The sequence below is a fragment of the Panthera leo genome, chromosome C1, assembly GCF_018350215.1.
Source record: "Panthera leo isolate Ple1 chromosome C1, P.leo_Ple1_pat1.1, whole genome shotgun sequence".
Lineage (NCBI taxonomy): Eukaryota > Metazoa > Chordata > Mammalia > Carnivora > Felidae > Panthera > Panthera leo.
The window spans coordinates 103,904,982-103,924,812 of record NC_056686.1 but is presented as its reverse complement, the minus strand read 5'-3'; the positions used below and the strand labels follow the sequence as shown (position 1 = coordinate 103,924,812).

At 46.7% G+C, this 19,831-nt stretch overlaps 2 non-coding genes across 2 annotated transcripts; one reads left to right on the top strand and one right to left on the bottom strand.

Moving 5' to 3' along the window:
- Positions 1–13,663: 13,663 nt before the first annotated feature.
- On the bottom strand, positions 13,664–13,735 carry TRNAE-UUC. The gene has a single exon. It is a non-coding gene; the product is annotated as a tRNA-Glu (tRNA).
- Positions 13,736–18,591: 4,856 nt separating this feature from the next.
- Positions 18,592–18,664, top strand: TRNAV-CAC. The gene has a single exon. It is a non-coding gene; the product is annotated as a tRNA-Val (tRNA).
- The last annotated feature ends 1,167 nt before the right edge of the window (positions 18,665–19,831 follow it).

Below are 19,831 nucleotides of genomic sequence, written 5' to 3'. Positions count from 1 at the left end.
GCAGTTCTAACAGCTGTGGATCCCGCAATTCCTAGTCCCACCAGAAGTGGAATAAGGATTGGGGCTGCCCTTTTTGTCCTGGATTGTCCTTCTAATAGAAGTAAATGTTCTCTCCCTGCCTCTCCGCTCTATAGGTATATTTGCGGGAGAATATGAACTAGGATACAAATCTCTCAGGTGCCGACTCCAAAGTACGCAGCTGCAATGCAGGGGATAATTCCCGATGAGCAAGCAAACCAGGCTCCAGTAGGGACTCAGTATGCTATATCTTGGGCGCTATCGGTATCTGAACTACTTGGAATGTACACTTCTGCACAAGAGTTTTTGTAAGGGGACGTCTGCCAATTATATTCTTGGGACACTATGCACCAACCCTGCCTTTGGAGGTCTCCTAGCATTAAAATTGGTCGCGAACCCCAAGGGTACAATGACATGCTTGGATTTTGCAATTTTATGACATGTTTTTCTATGTCTTGTCCAATGCTAGCATTTGTAGCCACTCCCACATAATATGGGGGTTTAGGGTTTAAACACAGCCAACAATCTTGTACAATCTCGGTGTGAGATGAATTCAGCCAGGCATACATAGAATTTACTACATCTAACCAATGCGTCTCAGGGGAGAATGGGTTTTGGAAATGACTTGTAGTGGGTAATTCTGACTTTGTGGGGGCACCCGATTGCAGGGTAGATTGGGAAGGGACAGTCAGAAGGAGCGGGGATAAAATCATGTCCTTGTTTGGCCTTATTGGATTGGGTGGAGTTCTTCTCTTAACCCTCTGTATAGTAAAGGAAGTGCCCTTATCAACTCCTGAAGCGTACATCCGGAGACCCCAAGTGTGTCCAGTGTCCCAAAAGGAGGGGAAAGTACTGGAACTAGAAACCTTTTTTAAACATACTTTTTGTTGGGTTACAGGTTCCTGGGGTCTCACATTGGGGTTTCGGGGTTCTAAGGAGAGTAATTAGGGGGTCAAGGCCCTGTCCTGCTAGCCAGGGGGCTAGCGTCTCACAACCCCACTTGGCGCAGTGGTACTGACCTTCTCCTTCACATTCATCTTTTTTACCTGCTGGGCAGCCGTACATCCCTGTTATACCTGCCAATTTTTGTTCTTGATCCCTGTATCCACATCCATAAGTAGTCATATAGGGGTTTTCTGGGACTGGAGGAACAAAACCCATTGGCTGTTTATAATTAGTAATTAAAGTTCCCTATGATTCACCCACTAGGTCACATAAGTCAAACAAAAAACAGGGCATAGTGGAGGAGGTATTAGACGCTACTACCTTTCCCGTGACTGTGTCCCTGAGTTCCCATCAGTATGGCCAAAAAGATAGGGGGTGCAATCTCATACAGTTTCCCAAGCTTATCATTATACAAACCCAGGCAATTATTATTATGCCCGCATTAGTCTTATCTTTAAAGGATCCTCTGGGTGCCTTTGGACCTTCCATTGCTGTTCGTTCTCTGGTTCCGTATCAGCCTGGGGTGTTTCTGCCCTCACGCAGTTTTCTTAACCTGAGAGTGATGAATCCAGGTTTGGACACCGTCTATCTTCACGGCTGTGGGTGTAGTCAGGATCACGGTGTGCGGTCTTTTCCAGCACGGCTCCAGGGTTTTAAGCTCGTGCCTCTTGACCCAGACTAAGTCTCCTGGTTGAAAGGGGTGGGGAAGAACAGGAGGATGAGTGAAGGCTTCTTTTAAGTCCCCGGTTATTTCCTTTTGTACATGTTGCAGGGCCATGAGTGAAGCCAGCAAGTGGTTCCTGTTCCAGCTGTTCCTTTACGTCGTCTCCTAGCCTCAGTAGGATAGGTGGAGGTCTGCCAAATAAAATTTCGTAAGGGGAAAATCCCTTGACAAATGGAGTACAACGCGCTAGCAAAAGGGCAAATGGCAAAACATCAACCCAATTTTCCCCCGTCTCAAGGGACAATTTGGTTAAGTTACAATTTGTAAGGTAACTTCAGGATCCTGAACCCACTTTTGTCCCGGTATCATACTTCCCCCTTTACTTGAAACCCACTCTAAATCTTTAGGAGTGTAACTGAGCTCTGGCAGAAGCAAGGGCTCTATTAAGATCGGTAGCACCAAAGAACCTTTACTTTTTAGTTAGGGCAGCTTCTCGGGCTGCCACCTCAGCAAGGCGGTTTCCGACTGCCTCTAGGGAGTCGCCTTTTTGATGTCCTGGGCAGTGAATGATCGTGAGTCTCGCAGGCTCCCAGATGGCTGCTAGAAGGTCTAGAATTTCAGCTTTATTTTTTCAATATATGAAGTTTATTGTCAAATTGGTTTCCATACAACACCCAGTGCTCATCCCAAAAGGTGCCCTCCTCAATACCCATCACCCACTCTCCCCTCCCTCCCACCCCCCATCAACCCTCAGTTTGTTCTCAGTTTTTAAGAGTCTCTTATGCTTTGGCTCTCTTCCACTCTAACCTCTTTTTTTTTTTTTTCCTTCCCCTCCCCCATGGGTTTCTGTTACGTTTCTCAGGATCCACATAAGAGTGAAAACATATGGTATCTGTCTTTCTCTGTATGGCTTATTTCACTTAGCATCACACTCTCCAGTTCCATCCACGTTGCTACAAAGGGCCATATTTCATTCTTTCTCATTGCCACGTAGTACTCCATTGTGTATATAAACCACAATTTCTTTATCCATTCATCAGTTGATGGACATTTAGGCTCGTTCCATAATTTGGCTATTGTTGAGAGTGCTGCCGTAAACATTGGGGTACAAGTGCCCCTATGCATCAGTACTCTTGTATCCCTTGGGTAAATTCTTAGCAATGTTATTGCTGGGTCATAGGGTAGGTCTATTTTTAATTTTTTGAGGAACCTCCACACTATTTTCCAGAGTGGCTGCACCAATTTGCATTCCCACCAACAGTGCAAGAGGGTTCCCGTTTCTCCACATCCTCTCCAGCATCTATAGTCTCCTGATTTGTTCATTTTGGCCACTCTGACTGGCGTGAGGTGATATCTGAGTGTGGTTTTGATTTGTATTTCCCTGATAAGGAGCGACGTTGAGCATCTTTTCATGTGCCTGTTGGCCATCTGGATGTCTTCTTTAGAGAAGTGTCTATTCATGTTTTCTGCCCATTTCTTCACTGGGTTATTTGTTTTTTTGGGTGTGGAGTTTGGTGAGCTCTTTATAGATTTTGGATACTAGCCCTTTGTCCAATATGTCATTTGCAAATATCTTTTCCCATTCCGTTGGTTGCCTTTTCGTTTTGTTGATTGTTTCCTTTGCTGTGCAGAAGCTTTTTATCTTCATAAGGTCCCAGTAGTTCATTTTTGCTTTTAATTCCCTTACCTTTGGGGATGTGTCGAGTAAGAAATTGCTACAGCTGAGGTCAGAGAGGTCGTTTCCTGCTTTCTCCTCTAGGGTTTTGATGGTTTCCTGTCTCACATTCAGGTCCTTTATCCATTTTGAGTTTATTTTTGTGAATGGTGTGAGAAAGTGGTCTAGTTTCAACCTTCTGCATGTTGCTGTCCAGTTCTCCCAGCACCATTTGTTAAAGAGACTGTCTTTTTTCCATTGGATATTCTTTCCTGCTTTGTCAAAGATTAGTTGGCCATAGTTTGTGGGTCTAGTTCTGGGGTTTCTATTCTATTCCATTGGTCGATGTGTCTGTTTTTGTGCCAATACCATGCTGTCTTGATGATTACAGCTTTGTAGTAGAGGTTAAAGTCTGGGATTGTGATGCCTCCTGCTTTGGTCTTCTTCTTCAAAATTACTTTGGCTATTCGGGGCCTTTTGTGGTTCCATATGAATTTTAGGATTGCTTGTTCTAGCTTCAAGAAGAATGCTGGTGCAATTTTGATTGGGAATGCATTGAATGTGAAGATAGCTTTGGGTAGTATTGACATTTTGACAATATTTATTCTTCCAATCCATGAGCACGGAATGTTTTTCCATTTCTTTTTTTTTTTTTTTTTTTTTTTTTTTTTTTTTTGGTAACGTTTATTTTTGAGACAGAGAGAGACAGCGCATGCACGGGGGAGGGGCAGAGAGAGAGGGAGACACAGAATCGGAAGCAGGCTCCAGGCTCTGAGCCATCAGCCCAGAGCCCGACGCAGGGCTCGAACTCACGGACCGTGAGATCGTGACCTGAGCTGAAGTCGGATGCTTAACCGACTGAGCCACCCAGGCGCCCGACCATTTCTTTATATCTTCTTCAATTTCCTTCATAAGCTTTCTATAGTTTTCAGCATACAGATCTTTCACATCTTTGGTTAGATTTATTCCTAGGTATTTTATGCTTCTTGGTGCAATTGTGAATGGGATCAGTTTCTTTATTTGTCTTTCTGTTGCTTCATTATTAGTGTATAAGAATGCAACTGATTTCTGGACATTGATTTTGTATCCTGCAACTTTGCTAAATTCATGTTATCAGTTCTAGCAGACTTCTGGTGGAGTCTATCGGATTTTCGATGTATAATATCATGTCATCTGCAAAAAGAGAAAACTTAACTTCATGTTTGCCAATTTTGATGCTTTTGATTTCCTTTTGTTGTCTGATTGCTGATGCTAGAACTTCCAACACTATGTGAAACAACAGCGGTGAGAGTGGACATCCCTGTTGTGTTCCTGATCTCAGGGAAAAAGCTCTCAGTTTTTCCCCCATTGAGGAGGATGTTAGCTGTGGGCTTTTCATAAATGGCTTTTATGATGTTTAAGTATGTTCCTTCTATCCCGACTTTCTTGAGGGTTTTTATTAAGAAAGGATGCTGAATTTTGTCAAATGCTTTTTCTGCATCGATTGACAGGATCATATGGTTCTTATCTTTTCTTTTATTAATGTGATGGATCACGTTGATTGATTTGCGAATGTTGAACCAGCCCTGTATCCCAGGAATGAATCCCACTTGATCATGGTGGATAATTCTTTTTATATGCTGTTGAATTCGATTTGTTAGTATCTTATTGAGAATTTTTGCATCTATATTCATCAGGGATATTGGCCTGTAGTTCTCTTTTTTTACTGGGTCTCTGTCTGGTTTAGGAATCAAAGTAATACTGGCTTCATAGAATGAGTCTGGAAGTTTTTCTTCCCTTTCTGTTTTTTGGAATAGCTTGAGAAGGATAGGTATTATCTCTGCTTTAAACATCTGGTAGAACTCCCCGGGAAGCCATCCGGTCCTGGACTCTTATTTGTTGGGAGATTTTTGATAACTGATTCAATTTCTTCACTGGTTATGGGTCTGTTCAAGCTTTCTATTTCCTCCTGATTGAGTTTTGGAAGCGTGTGGGTGTTTAGGAATTTGTCCATTTCTTCCAGGTTGTCCAGTTTGTTGGCATATAATTTTTCATAGTATTCCCTGATAATTGCTTGTATCTCTGAGGGATTGGTTGTAATAATTCCATTTTCATTCATGATTTTATCTATTTGGGTCATCTCCCTTTTCTTTTTGAGAAGCCTGGTTAGAGGTTTATCAATTTTGTTTATTTTTTCAAATAACCAATTCTTGGTTTCGTTGATCTGCTCTACAGTTTTTTTAGATTCTATATTGTTTATTTCTGCTCTGATCTTTATTATTTCTCTTCTTCTGCTGGGTTTAGGCTGTCTTTGCTGTTCTGCTTCTATTTCCTTTAGGTGTGCTGTTAGATTTTGTATTTGGGATTTTTCTTGTTTCTTGAGATAGGCCTGGATTGCAATGTATTTTCCTCTCAGGACTGCCTTCGCTGCATCCCAAAGCGTTTGGATTGTTGTATTTTCATTTTCATTTGTTTCCATATATTTTTTAATGTCTTCTCTGATTGCCTGGTTTACCCATTCATTCTTTAGTAGGGTGTTCTTTAACCTCCATGCTTTTGGAGGTTTTCCAGACTTTTTCCTGTAGTTGATTTCAAGCTTCATAGCATTGTGGTCTGAAAGTATGCATGGTATGACCTCAATTCTTGTGTACTTATGAAGGGCTGTTTTGTGACCCAGTATGTGATCTATCTTGGAGAATGTTCCATGTGCACTCGAGAAGAAAGTATATTCTGTTGCTCTGGGATGCAGAGTTCTAAATATATCTGTCAAGTCCATCTGATCCAATGTATCATTCAGGGCCCTTGTTTCTTTATTGACCGTGTGTCTAGATGATCTATCCATTGTTGTAAGTGGGGTATTAAAGAACTCTGCAACTACTACATTGTTATCAATAAGGCTGCTTATGTTTGTGAGTAATTGTTTTATATATTTGGGGGCTCCCGTAATTGGCACATAGACATTTATAATTGTTAGCTCTTCCTGATGGATAGACCCTGTGATTATTATATAATGCCCTTCTTCATCTCTTGTTACAGCCTGTAATTTAAAGTCTAGTTTGTCTGATATAAGTATGGCTACTCCAGCTTTATTTTGACTTCCAGTGGCATGATAAATAGTTCTCCATCCCCTCAATCTCAATCTGTCCTCAGGTCTAAAATGAGTCTCTTGTAGGCAGCAAATAGATGGGTCTTGTTTTTTTATCCATCCTGATACCCTATGTCTTTTGGTTGGCGCATTTAGTCCATTTACGTTCAGTGTTATTATAGAAAGATATGGGTTTAGAGTCATTGTGATCTCTGTAGGTTTCATGCTTGTAGCAATGTCTTTGGTACTTTGTCTCACAGGATCCCCGTTAGGATCTCTTGTAGGGCTGGTTTAGTGGTGACGAATTCCTTCAGTTTTTGTTTGTTTGGGAAGACCTTTATCTCTTCTATTCTAAATGACAGATTTGCTGGATAAAGGATTCTCGACTGCATATTTTTTTTCTGTTCATCACATTGAAGATTTCCTGCCATTCCTTTCTGGCCTGCCAAATTTCAGTACAGAGACCCGTCACGAGTCTTATCAGTCTCCCTTTATATGTTAGAGCACATTTATCCCTTGCTGTTTTCAGAATTTTCTCTTTATCCTTGTATTTTGCCAGTTTCACTATGATATGTTGTGCAGACAATTGACTCAAGTTACATCTGAAGGGAGTTCTCTGTGCCTCTTGGATTTCAATGCCTTTTTCCTTCCCCAGATCCGGGAAGTTCTCACCTATTATTTCTTCAAGTACACCTTCAGCACCTTTCCCTCTCTCTTCCTCCTCTGGAATACCAACTATGCGTAGATTATTTCTCTTTAGTGCATCACTTAGTTCTCTAATTTTCCCCTCATACTCCTGGATTTTTTTATCTCTCTTTTTCTCAGTTTCTTCTTTTTCCATAATTTTATCTTCTAGTTCACCTATTCTCTCCTCTGCCTCTTCAATGCGAACCGTAGTTGTCTCCATTTTATTTTGCAGCTCATTGATAGCATTTTTTAGCTCCTCCTGGCTGTTCCTTAGTCCCTTGATCTCTGTAGCAAGAGATTCTCTGCTGTCCTTTATACTGTTTTCAAGCCCAGCGATTAATTTTATGACTATTATCCTAAATTCACTTTCTGTTATATTGTTTAAATCGTTTTTGATCAGTTCGTTAGCTGTTGCTATTTCTTGGAGATTCTTTTGAGGGGAATTCTTCTGTTTCGTCATTTTGGATAGTCCCTGGAGTGGTGCGGACCTGCAGGGCACTTCCCCTGTGCTGTGGTGTATAACTGGAGTTGGTGGGCGGGGCCGCAGTCAGACCTGATGTCTGCCCCCAGCCCACCGCTGGGGCCACAGTCAGACTGGTGTGTGCCTTCTCTTCCCCTCTCCTAGGGGCGGGATTCACTGTGGGGTGGAGTGGCCTGTCTGGGCTACTTGCACACTGCCAGGCTTGTGGTGCTGGGGATCTGGCATATTAGCTGGGGTGGATAGGCAAGGTGCACAGTCGCGGGAGGGGCAGGTTCAGCTCGCTTTTCCTTCGGAGATCCACTTCAGGAGGGGCCCTGTGGCTCCGGGAGGGAGTCAGACCCGCCGCTGGAGGGATGGATCCGCAGAAGCACAGCGTTGGGTGTTTGTGCGGTGCAAGCAAGTTCCCTGACAGGAACTGGTTCCCTTTGGGATTTGGGCTGGGGAATGGGCGAGGGAGATGGTGCTGGCGAGCGCCTTTGTTCCCCACCAAGCTGAGCTCTGTCATCAGGGGCTCAACAACTCTCCCTCCTGTTGTTTTTGTCCTCCAGCCCTCCCACTCTCCGAGCATAACCTTCCAGATGTTAAGTCCCGCTTGGTGTCAGAACACACTCCGTCCAGCCCGTCCACTTTTGCAAGCCAGACTCAGGGGCTCTACTTGGCCAGTGGACTGCCCCTCCGCTCCGGCTCCCTCCCACCAGTCCGTGTAGCGTGCACCGCCTCTCTGCCCCTCCTACCCTCTTCCGTGGGCCTCTCATCCTCGCTTGGCTCCGGAGAATCCATTCTGCTAGTCTTATGGCGGTTTTCTGGGTTATTTAGGCAGGTGTTGGTGGAATCTAAGTGATCAGCAGGACGCGGTGAACCCAGCGTCCTCCTATGCTGCCATCTTCCTCTCTCAAGATTTGTGCTTTTTTGGCTGACACTCAGTACCCCAGTTTTTGTAGAAGATTTAAGAGTCCCTTGGTGGTGCTCAGGCATTCTGAATGAGAGGGGGGCCGCCAGCAAGATATCATCAACATACTGCAACAGAGTTACCTGCGGTTTGGAGATTCGAAATGGTTCTAAATTCTGGTGCAAGGCTTCATTAAAAAGAGTAGGAGAATTTTTGAATCCCTAGGGGAGTCGCGTCCAAGTGAGCTGTCTGGCTTCTCCCTCTTCAGGATCGGTCCATTCAAATGCAAACAGTGGCTGGCTTTGTGGGGCCAGTGGGATGGCAAAGAAGGCATCTTTTAAGTCCAGAACTGTATAATACACCTGAGAAGGGGGAAGCAAACTAAGGAGAGTATAAGGGTTGGGTACAGTGGGATGAATGTCCATTACCCTGGCATTTACTGCTCTCAGATCCTGAACTGGCCAGAAATCGGATGAGTTAGGCTTCTGGACAGGAAGAATCGGAGTGTTCCACAGTGACTTGCATGGGATCAAAATGCCTGAGTCGCACAAACTCTTGATGTGAACGGCGATTCCCCGCCTAGCCTCCCGGGACATAGGATATTGTTTCAGTCTTACTGGAAGCACGGACGCCTGAATTTCCACTATTATCAGAGCTTGATGAATCGCCAGCCCAGGTGGATTGGTCTCGGCCCATACCTAGGGGAAGTCTGCCTGGAGGCTTTTAAGGAGGGGATCGACTGTATGGACACTTTCATTGGGCACTGGAGTGAGCAGGCCCTCTTCCCCAAGTGGCACAGTCACCATGACTGTTGTTGGGCCATCCTGGCCAACTTTAACATGCATACCCCCTTTAGTGAATCTCAAAGAAGCCGTTAGTTTATGCAGTAGGTCCCTATCTAGTAATCCAGGGTAGGGGCATTCAGGCATGATTAAGAAAGAATGCGTAACAGTCTTACAGCCCAAATCCACTTTTTGTTCAGTGGTCCATTTACAAGTTGGAGACCCAGTCGCTCCCTGTACCAAGGTTGCTCCTCACCCGGTGGGGCCAGGATCTTGTTTTAGTATGGAAAAGGTTGCTCCAGTATCCGCCAAGAAAGTCTTAGGCTGGCCCTCTATATTAACAGTAACCAACGGCTCAGAAGGGGCCACCGAGCTGCGGCCCTGTCAGTGGGAATCAACTTCCATGATAGATGCCTGGGGTGACCGAGTTTTGCACTGGGCTAAGTTGGGCAATCTTTTTTCCAATGTCCCTCTTGCTTGCAATACACACATTGGTTTTTTCCTAGTGGCGCTCTAACCTTTTATGTGTCTTTTTTTTCTTGTCCAGACCGAAATTCTCTAGTCGCTTTGGGTCCCCTTCCCTTGCGGGCATCCAGGACAGCTGCTACCACCTTCATCATCTTTTTTGTTTGTCTTTCTTTCTGAGAATCCCTGTTGTTAAAGACTTTTGGGGCAATTTCAACTAGTTTAGATAAATTTTTTCCTTCAACCCCATCTAATTTTTTGTAATTTCTTTCGAATGTCTGAGGCTGCCTATGAGACAAAGGCCAGGTTTAATGCCCATCTAGTTTTAGGTGCCTCAGGGTCTACAGGGGTAAAGGTACGGTACGCCTCCATGAGCCTCTCTAAGAAGGCTGAGGGGCTCTCCTCAATTCCTTGAACTACTTTAGTTACCTTAGACATGTTTGTGGGCTGGTGGGCGGCCGCTTGGAGACCTCCCAGTAGAGTCTGGCGAAATAGGGTCAATGATCGCCTACCGTGAGGAAGGTTTGGGTCCCAATCTTCAGGGTGTGAGGAAGGAAAGACTTCCTTGAGTAAGGCGGGATCCTCAGTGGGTTGCCCATTTGGCCCCATCACCAGTTTCCGGGCCTCGTGACAGATCTTATCCCATTCCTCAGTAGTGAAGAGAACCTGCAAGAGCTGCTGGCAGTCATCCCAAGTTGGCTGATGGGTCACAAATATAGTTTCAAGGAGAGAAGTTAATGCTTGGGGTTCTTCTGAGAACAGGGGGTTTTGAAGCTTCCAATTATAAAGGTCGCTAGTGGAAAAGGGTACATAAGTCATAAAGGGTCGGACATCACCCTGCAGGGGTGGCCCTGGGCCGAAGGGGTAGGGCAGCGGGAGGGGGATGGAAGGAGGTTCCTGACCCGGTGTGAGACGGGCTCAGGGGAGTATCTCAACTTAGGCTTGCCTCCCGGTCTGAAGCATCCTGACCCATATTCTCCGGGCGAGAACTATAGGGCAGCAGGGGGTAACTTTCTTCTTCCTCCTCCGGTGCAGATTGTAGAGGGGACGGCCACTTAGTCCCATCAAGACTCGGACTTTGAGCTTCAAGTGGACGGCCAGTGAGCGGCAAAGCCTGTACCTTAGGGAGGCGAGAGGGAAGGAATGGTTTTAGCCAATATGGAGGGTTTTCGATGAGGGTTCTCCATGCCTCAATATATGGGACTTGGTCTTCGTGCCTGGAATAGACAATAGCATGAATCTTATATACCAAAGTCAGGTCAAAGGACCTCTGCGGAGGCCATTCGACCTGAAAGCTGGTCCATTCTACCTCACAGAGAGTTCAAAGGACCAGCTTCTTGATGTGGAAGCTGAAAACGGGGGCAGCTCTCCTACAGTCCTGGAAATGGGTTAGTATGAGACTCAGAGGGGTGGGGGTACTCTGATTTTGACCCATGACAAAGATAGCCAAAACTGACAAGGACACACAGACAGTCAACAGGAAGAAAACAATTAAGACATGAAGAGAACACAAGTTCGAGATCTCTAGGCCAGTAGGCCATGGCAGCCACCTGAAAATATGATCGTTTTTGACAAAAAAAAAAAAATCAACCCAAATGGGGTCCACCGGCGTCCTGGTAGGAGCCCTGACTCTGCGTCTATAGCTGGTACGGCAGACCCTCTTGAGTCATTCAAATGGCGCACCCCAAGAATTCCTTACCTCTCCCAATCCCAAGCCTCCTCCCAGGGGTCAGCGGAGCAATCCGAGGAAAGGGCCCTGTTTCAGACCTTTAACTTTCCTGGCCAATGCACCAAATGTTGCATCCACACGACTCTTGGAACAGAATGCTATGGGCACCAGTGACAGTCACAGCAAAGTTTATTGCAACGAGAGGCAAGGCCAACCAATCGGGACCAACACTCTTGATCAGAGTGCGGTCCCAAACAGCCAGCGTATAGTTTTTATAGCCCCAACCACATTGTCTTAGCATATGGGAACAACATAAAGGAACAAGTTCCAGGATGTGGGTGTTTATTCTAGACATTCTGTCATTAAGGCGCAACCGGTTGACCTTCTCGACCCTGCATCTGGCGCCACTTCTTCCCGTATCTCTTAATCCCTGGAGCAATGAAGTGTTACAGAAGCAGAAAAAAGTGGTTAAGCTACAGTTGAACCCTAAGCTACAATTTAACCCTTACAACATGGGGCTTGAACTCACACACCACAGACCACGAGATCATGCCCTGAGCCAAAGTCTGACCCTTAACCGACTAAGCCGCCCCGGTGCCTCCTAAAATCACCTCTTTGCACCAAAGAGGTTCTCAAGAATCCGACCACCATTTCAAAACCTCATCAGGATGATTTCTGTTTCTCTCTCTTGAGATTCATTAAATTTTTGTCATTCCATTATGCAGTTAAATCCATCCAGTGATTGTTTTTTGAGAACTTTTTCCAATTTCAGAGTTTACATTTGGTCCTTCATTTACTATTTCTATTTCCTGGTAATATTTTCTAACTTTTCATTTATTAAGCTTATATTTTCCTTTACAATCTTGAGATAGTTATTTATAATTGTGACTTACTATTTCTTGCCTCCTGTTTTCAACATTTGGGTGATCTCTAGGTCAGTCTCCTATGATTGTCTTTTCTTGAGTATGGGTAGAGTAGTAACAGTGTCGTTCATTAGAGTATTTGGGGTTGTATTGTGGATATCATGAATGGTACACTAGAGATTCTAGATTGTTACGTATTAGAAAAGCACTGGATTTATATAAAAGCAGGCCTGGTTCATATCAAACTGTAGACTCTCTCCCTTGCAATGGATGACAGATGAAATTTCAGTTGTCACTTTAGCTTTAGTTGAACTACTTGGAGTCTGCCTGACACACATTATGCAGGAGTCAGCCAGAAACGTGGGCAGAATTTTTTACACACAACTTAGAGCTTCTCTTCAGTGGCTTCCCCCCCCCCCACCCCCCACCCTGGGATTCCACCCCACCTCTTGATTTTTCAAGTGCTATGCTTACCCAAACATTGTCCTCTAATCCAGTAAGACAGTTTGGTTTTGTGCTGGAATTTAGCTGATCCAAGTGTTATGCCCAGAATTCGTGATCCCCAAAGACCACCAGGGAGCCGAGTCCGATGCAAAAGCAAAAGAGCCTTTATTCGAGCTAGCTCGAGCTCAATCCCCTACCTGCACCAATGCAGCGGTGAGATACCAGGGAGAGAGAGCGAGTTTCAAAAGGACAAAGGTTTTATTGGGGCCTAGGGGCAGTTGGTGAGGTAATGGCTGTGGCCTCAGCTGATTGGCTGGGGAAGGGTCGGAGTCCTGTTACGCAGGTCGCTGGGCGTGTTTTGACCAGGAAGTTTGAACGGGTGAGCGGGAGGTTACTCAAGGGGTGGAGGCGTGGCCTTGGTGAAGGACACAGAACAAGACGGAGTCAGCCGGCGTAGGCCCGCCCTTTCACAAGTAGGGCAGACCAAGGTGTGCTCTTGGCCAAAACTTTGCAAAATGGAAAAGTCACCATGTACAGTTCTTTGTGTCTACCCGCTTTTGTTCAGTCTCCCCAGCACCTTCAGATAATCTTTTAGAAACATACTTTGTCCCCAGTTTACAGATACTATCTGCAAGAGTTACTCTGAAGAAAGTTAGCAGCCATTACCAAAAGCTTAACTCATTCTGTCAGAAATGGCAGCTTAGCATATTGGGTTTGAATCTCTGCATGGCTGTCTAAGCTTGGGCAAGCTGCTTAAATGACCTCTAAAGTCACTCCTGCCCCAAGTGTGCAAAGGAGATATGACAAAAACCAGGGTGTATAGAGGAAGATAAATTAGGGGGTACATGTAAGAGGAGCTAAGTGGGTACAGTCACACCTTTGGGAAGGGATCAGAGTAGACCACCATCACTTTTCTTCCTTCATCATTCAATTTCAGAGACACCAGATCCTTCTGGCATTTCAGCTTTGTGGTACACCACCACACACCTTTGCACCCAAAGAATGGTCTTGTGTGCTGAGGCTTTTGATGAAAACACATTCCCTGACCGGGAATCGAACCCGGGCCGTGGCGGTGAAAGCGCCAAATCCTAACCACTAGACCACCAGGGAACTGGTTGGTGACCTCTTTTTCCTGCCCTCTGATGATAGCTCTATTGGAATGCTACTCTAGTTGTTTTCAGTCTCCCTATCCTTCCTTCCTTCCAGGGATGGACCTTTTAGGTCCTACCCTCCAAATTTTCCTAAAAGGCAAGCCCACAGGCTACACATGGGGTGCCCTGTCCCCCAAGTAATGGCCACCTAGGCAGCCAGGTGACCAAGTCACAGGGAATTTGTGCCTCTAAGACTACAAGTTCAGAACTGACCTGGAGATGCGCCTTTTCCTAGAGACATGCGTGAGAGATCAGGTTGCTGTGAGGGGGCTGCATGGGAGGCTCCCAAGGTGAGGAGGGGCTAAGCACTGAGACCTGGGGTCAATGACAACAACAGGATGGTGAGGTTTTAGGGTGATGGGGGGGGGGGGGTCCAGAGCTGAAAACCAAAAAAGAATTCTTGAAGATGTCTTTGGTGCAAAAAGTGATTTTATTAAAGCATGGGACAACCCGTGGGTAGAAAGAGCTGTGCTGCGTTATGAAGAATGATTGGTTTTATACTATGGAGTTAGGGAAGGTAGAGTCAAAAGGGAGGCCTCCAGAGGGACTTTGCTGTGCTAAAGAGGACTCCGGAGATACCTGAGGCCTTGCTATTGTCCAGCTAAGGTGGTTTTTCCCTATAGCAAAGCATTAGCATTAAGACAGTGGGGAGTTCCTGGGAAACATTTTACTCTGCTGGCCTCAAGTATCAGTCAATGGACTGCAGGTTATAAGGAGACTTAATTTCCTGCCATTTCCTTCTGCCTTTGTTCCCCATATCACTGTGGAGAGGTGATGTTGGGGCTCCAGGAAACTGAGTCTCTAGGTTTCTAGACATTAGGCTGTTGATAAGATTACCTTTTTCTTGTAATTTACTGAGATATTTGCAAACAGATGGAGACCCAAGTCCTGTATGACTGTGATCTCTATCAGCTGGCCATTTGTTTTCTTTCCTTTCCTTTGTCCTGGGGCAGCCAGGAGTGCCTGAGGAATGTCACACACATCCCATGGGATGTGTTAGCGTGCTAGCTTGTATTTTGCCCTCAGCCTGCCTGAGGCCCCCTTGTCAGAGATCTCTTTTAAGCAAGGCCCTGATCAGAACTCGGATTGTCGCCCCCCTCCCCCCAAAACATTTTGAGACTTACATTGTTTCCATCTCAGTTGGAATCCTTTGTTTCCAGGCTTCCAATGCTCAGAGCAAAAAACCTTAAGAGAGTTCTTTTTGACTCCAATGTAGTGCTCAACCCCCACATCTAGTTAGTCAGGAATTTGTGTTTTCCACATCTAATTAATTAGTCAGGAATTAATTCATCAAGTATGGATGTTGATCTACACGTTCCTCCTCTTTCTTGATTTCTGAATAGGTCAAACAATTCTCTTGATAAAAGTGGGGAGATCGATTTAAACAAGCGATCCTTGGCTCACTCAAGGTCTTAGGTTCCAGACAGTCTCAAGATGGTTGGGTGATGTGATCTGATGCTTGGGTCAAGAGCGAACAGTCAAGAAAGAATTCTTCAGACATTTTCAATGCAAAAAGGTGGTTTTATTAAAACATTGGGACAGGACCTATGGGCAGAAAGAGCTGCATTGAGATTGTGAGGAGTGACTGATTATATATAGAGTTTTCTATCCTATGGAGATGAAGGTGACATTAGGGCTCCAGGAAATTGAGTGTATAAGGTTCCTGGAGGTCTGGCGATTATTAACATTGTGCTTTTCTTGTAAATCATTAAGATGATGGGGAAAAAAACAAACCCTGACCTTGACAGGGAAAAATTATGTTATAGGACGGCCAACTGTAAAGGGTAAACACAGCTAGCTTCCTGTAGCCCAAGAGTAAACTATGACCTATGTAAGCTTAGAAGGACCCCAGCGTATGAGATGCTGAACCAGTGTTTGTTTTGGGCTTTCATAGAAGTGCTGCTCCTGTTCCCTAAATATTAGTTCTGCTTAAAACCACATTTGCTTAAGTTACTGGGAGATAAAACTCCCTCTTAACTGCTTGTTTGAGCTTCTGTACACCTGCTTGGCGTAACCACCCTTCCCCATTCTCGGGCACCGCATTCTGTTCGAATTAGATAGAAAACTAATATTATAAACAATATGATTCAGCATTCAACTAGCTAGAGTCAACAAGTTATATTTTAAAATTCTTCAGGACTGTGTGATTGGTGCCCACCTTATATTTTAAAGACCTACAACATTGTGTGATTGGTGCCCGCCCTTTCAAACTGCCACCCTTTGCAACCCGAGTGGTCAATACAGCCTTTATAAGACATTCCCAAAGCTTGTTTGGGGCCAGACTTTTGGGACCTGTTGTATTTCTCTGTCTGGCCCGGCTGCAATAAACTTGTTTTGATCCTGTTTTTGCTGTCTGGAGTTCATAAGCGATCGCGACCTACAACACCGACAGGACTGATAGGGAATTCCAGTCCCTGCCCCGAAGACTCTCCTTCCGGGATCTTCTTCCTGCCCCACTTGCCGCATGCCAAATTGCCACCAATGCGGAAGCAGCAGGCTATAGATTGCCCCCATGCTTATGCTCGGGGCTCAGATCTTTGGAGAGACCGTCTCCCCTGAGCCCACTGATGTAAATAAATCTCCAATCCTCCAAGATCTCCTGGCTCTGTAACAAAGACAGTGACACACTGATGGAGTTTCATATCCTGCATGACTGTGATCTTTTGATCTTTAGGGGTTGACCATTGTCTTTTCTTTGTTCCTGGGCAGATATTAGTGCTTGAGGAATGGAGGTGGGGTATGTAGGGTGTCACTTTGCCTTTCCCCTCAGCTTGCCTTTTGTTATCTCATCGGTGGAGGTGATGAGGTTTTGGGTGATAGTGGGGTTCGTGGGGTCCGGAGCCGATGGCCAAGAAAGAATTCTTGAAGCCGTCTTTGATGCAACAAGGTGAATTTATTGAAGCACGGGGACAACAGCCATGGGCAGAAAGAGCTGCCCAGGGACCATGAGGCCATGAGGAGAGACTGGTTATATACTATGGGGTTGGGGGAGGTAAAGTCCAGGGGAAGTTTCCAGTGAGATTTTCATATGCTAAATTAGACTCACAGGATAGTGGAGGCCTGGCTATTGTCAAGCTAGGGTTGTTTTCCCTCTACCAAAGCATTAGCATTAAGACAACAGGGGGTTCCTAGAGAAACTTACTCTGTTGGCCTCAAGTATTTGTCAATGGGCTGCAGGGTTTAAGGAAACAGTTCTATCTGCCATTTCCTTCTGCCTTTGTTCCCCCCATCTCTATGCAGGGGTGATGGAGACTTAGGTCCTGCAGGACTATGATCTCTATCAGTTAACCATTGGATTTCCCCCTTTCCTTTGTTCTTGGGCAGCCAGGAGTGCCCAGGAGTATCACACATGTCCTACATGGGGGGGAGGGGGGGAGATGTTTTCAGCCTGTCAGTTTGCCTTTTGCTCCCTCATCAGGGGTGGCTTGTCTTTGGCTCTGCCCCCAACTTCACTCTCTTACTGGCCTGTGTCCTGTGTGCACCTCCTCTCCTGTAGCAGAGTCAGGAGCCCCACACGTTCCTGTTCAACCTGCAGGGAAGCGACAGGTGGAGCCTTGGCGGAGTTTGGAAGGACCCGGAGAGGTGCGAGTGTGCATGGAGTGAGCTTGTGGTTTCCTCACTGACTGCAGCCATTCACACTCCTGTAGAGGAAATGGCACCCGCTCCCTCTCTTCTGTCTTGATGGGACCCCCAAATCCCACAAAACAGAAAAATGATGAATCTTCTCTAACTGGGCGGAGAAAGAGGAAGCTAGATCAAGGAGGGAAAGAAAGGGAATAATGGCATTAAATTTCCTGATCTAAAGCTACCATAAAGTCTGCCTCCTCTAGGAGCTGGCCATCCAGTCACTTACCAGAATGATATGGTCCATTCCTGTTCTGGTCTCCAGTTTGGGCCAAAGTTGAAAAAGGCCAACCACCTCGGTGGGGTGTCTAATAAAGCCATTAGATCAAATTACTCAGTAGAATTTTTGTTCTTTAACAGAGGCAAACCTGAAAATGTTTCAGACATTACTTTTCTCTGAAAACTATCCCTGCCTCTGCTGAAATTCACACTGTAAGACCTGGTCAGTACGGAAACTAAAGAGGCAAACAAAAAGGTTGGGGTGTTGCAAAAGTTGAAATAAAACTGCCCCTAAAAAAGAATCTAAGACCTATGAGGAGAAATCCTGTGATCACAAAATATGCACGGAGCGTCCCTGGGTCCTCCACCTTCTGGCATATCCTGAAACTCTTGTGGTTTATATTTGGCCTGGTCGCCTGATCAAGTGTATTTACTACAGGCCAGAAAACATGGTTTGGTCTATGTTGGATATTTGACATTTTCAAACAGACAAATGCCCTAAGATGTCAACCTCTGTTACTGAACCTGCTAAAAGACGAAAGTGTGATTAAAATATTGAACTAAATGAGCCAGGTAGAATAAGCGACGGCAGCAGGAATCAGAAGGACCCCACTTCCAGGAGGGTCGCGGCGCGTCGCAGAGCCAAAGTGTTGGCGGAGGAAGAGCGCGCACCCGACGTCTGCCCGGCCCCCCCCCCCCCCCCCCCCCCCCCGTACTGCAGGCGGACACTGCGTTGGTTGCGGTTCCCAAGGCCAGGCTGCTGAGGGCGCCAGTGTCCCGTCCTGGGGGGCGGGGGGGGGGTGGTAGGCACGGGGTCCTTTGCCAGGGCCGCTTCGGGGGCGCGGGCTCCTCGCTCGCAGGGTCGTGGCTGTTTCCAGGGCCTTGGGCGGTTCAAGCGAAGTCGGCGGCCCCATAGTTGTGGCCGAAATGCCGCTTTTGGGGGTTAGAGCCGGAGGCCCGGCTGCCTGCCTCGTTTCCGTAGTGTAGTGGTTATCACGTTCGCCTCACACGCGAAAGGTCCCCGGTTCGAAACCGGGCGGAAACAGCTTCCTTTTACCACTACCGCCCCACCCCCACCCCCCATCTATTGTCCTTTAAAATGCAAAAAGAACCACGGCCGGAGTCCCACCGCCACCTGAAAGCCTTCTCAGCACTCGACCACCAGGCCTGGCCGCTGTGTGTCTGCTCCCAGTCACCTTGGAGAGCGGGCCACACCCAATTAGTTACTCCAACAAGGGCACGCAGGACGAGGCCCACTGCAGGTTACCTTTACTTCCACGCATCCGCTGACCTGCTCATCTGGCGCCTCCGTCTGCCCGACGGGCTCACAGCGACCGTGGCTCTGAAAAGCACCACGTTCTTCCCTGGGCGGCACACTTGCGCAACAGGTGTATTTATTTGCCTGACTAAGGCAAAGAACACAAACCAGCTGCACCTGGGACCCGGGCCAAAGACACGTAGGTGAGGAGTTTCAGGCTCCACCTAATGAGCCCATGGGGACACCAAAGGAGCCCGTCCCCGTGCCGTCATCAGGACAGCTCTGGAGCTACTTCGGAAGTCGCCAAGTAGAGGGACTCCGCCCCTCCCCCCCCCCCCCCCCCCGCTGAGAGCCGAGTCCTCACCTTACCCATCAGGAAAGTAGGATCAGAAAGAGAGCACGGCCTTGGCTCTGCAACACACACGGCTCCAGCTAGACTAGAGTGTGGCACAGGCCAGTCACCTTGTGGTCAGGGCCCAAGGGGTCGCTGAGGCTGGAAGAGGTGGTGAGCAGCAGGGCAAGGGCTGGGAGCCTTGTGCGGCTGCATTCAGACCCGCGCCGCTGGGAATCGCCTCCGCTTGTGCTCTGTCCGCCTGGGAAATGTCACCTTGACTTTCAGGGTTTTCATCTGCAGGGGCCGAAGCAGGGATCCTGTGTGGGTGGATTCCCCGGGATCGGATCGGTGGGATGGGATTTGGATTTTTCACCACTACTGCTCAGGTTCGATTCCAATCCAGGAGACTTTGTGGCGCTGTCTCCATACTTAGGATTTGCCTTTTCATCCCCCAAAGTCTGGTGTGCACCCAGGGACGCTTGCAGAAGTGGCTGTGCACTGAGCCCCTAAAATACGGGAGGTCAGGAGTCCGGGTCCTTGTAATGGCCAGGCTGGGAGAGAAGAGCTGGGATGAGAAGCCAGGCCAGCGGCTCCCTTCCATTCACCTCAGAAACCCAAGG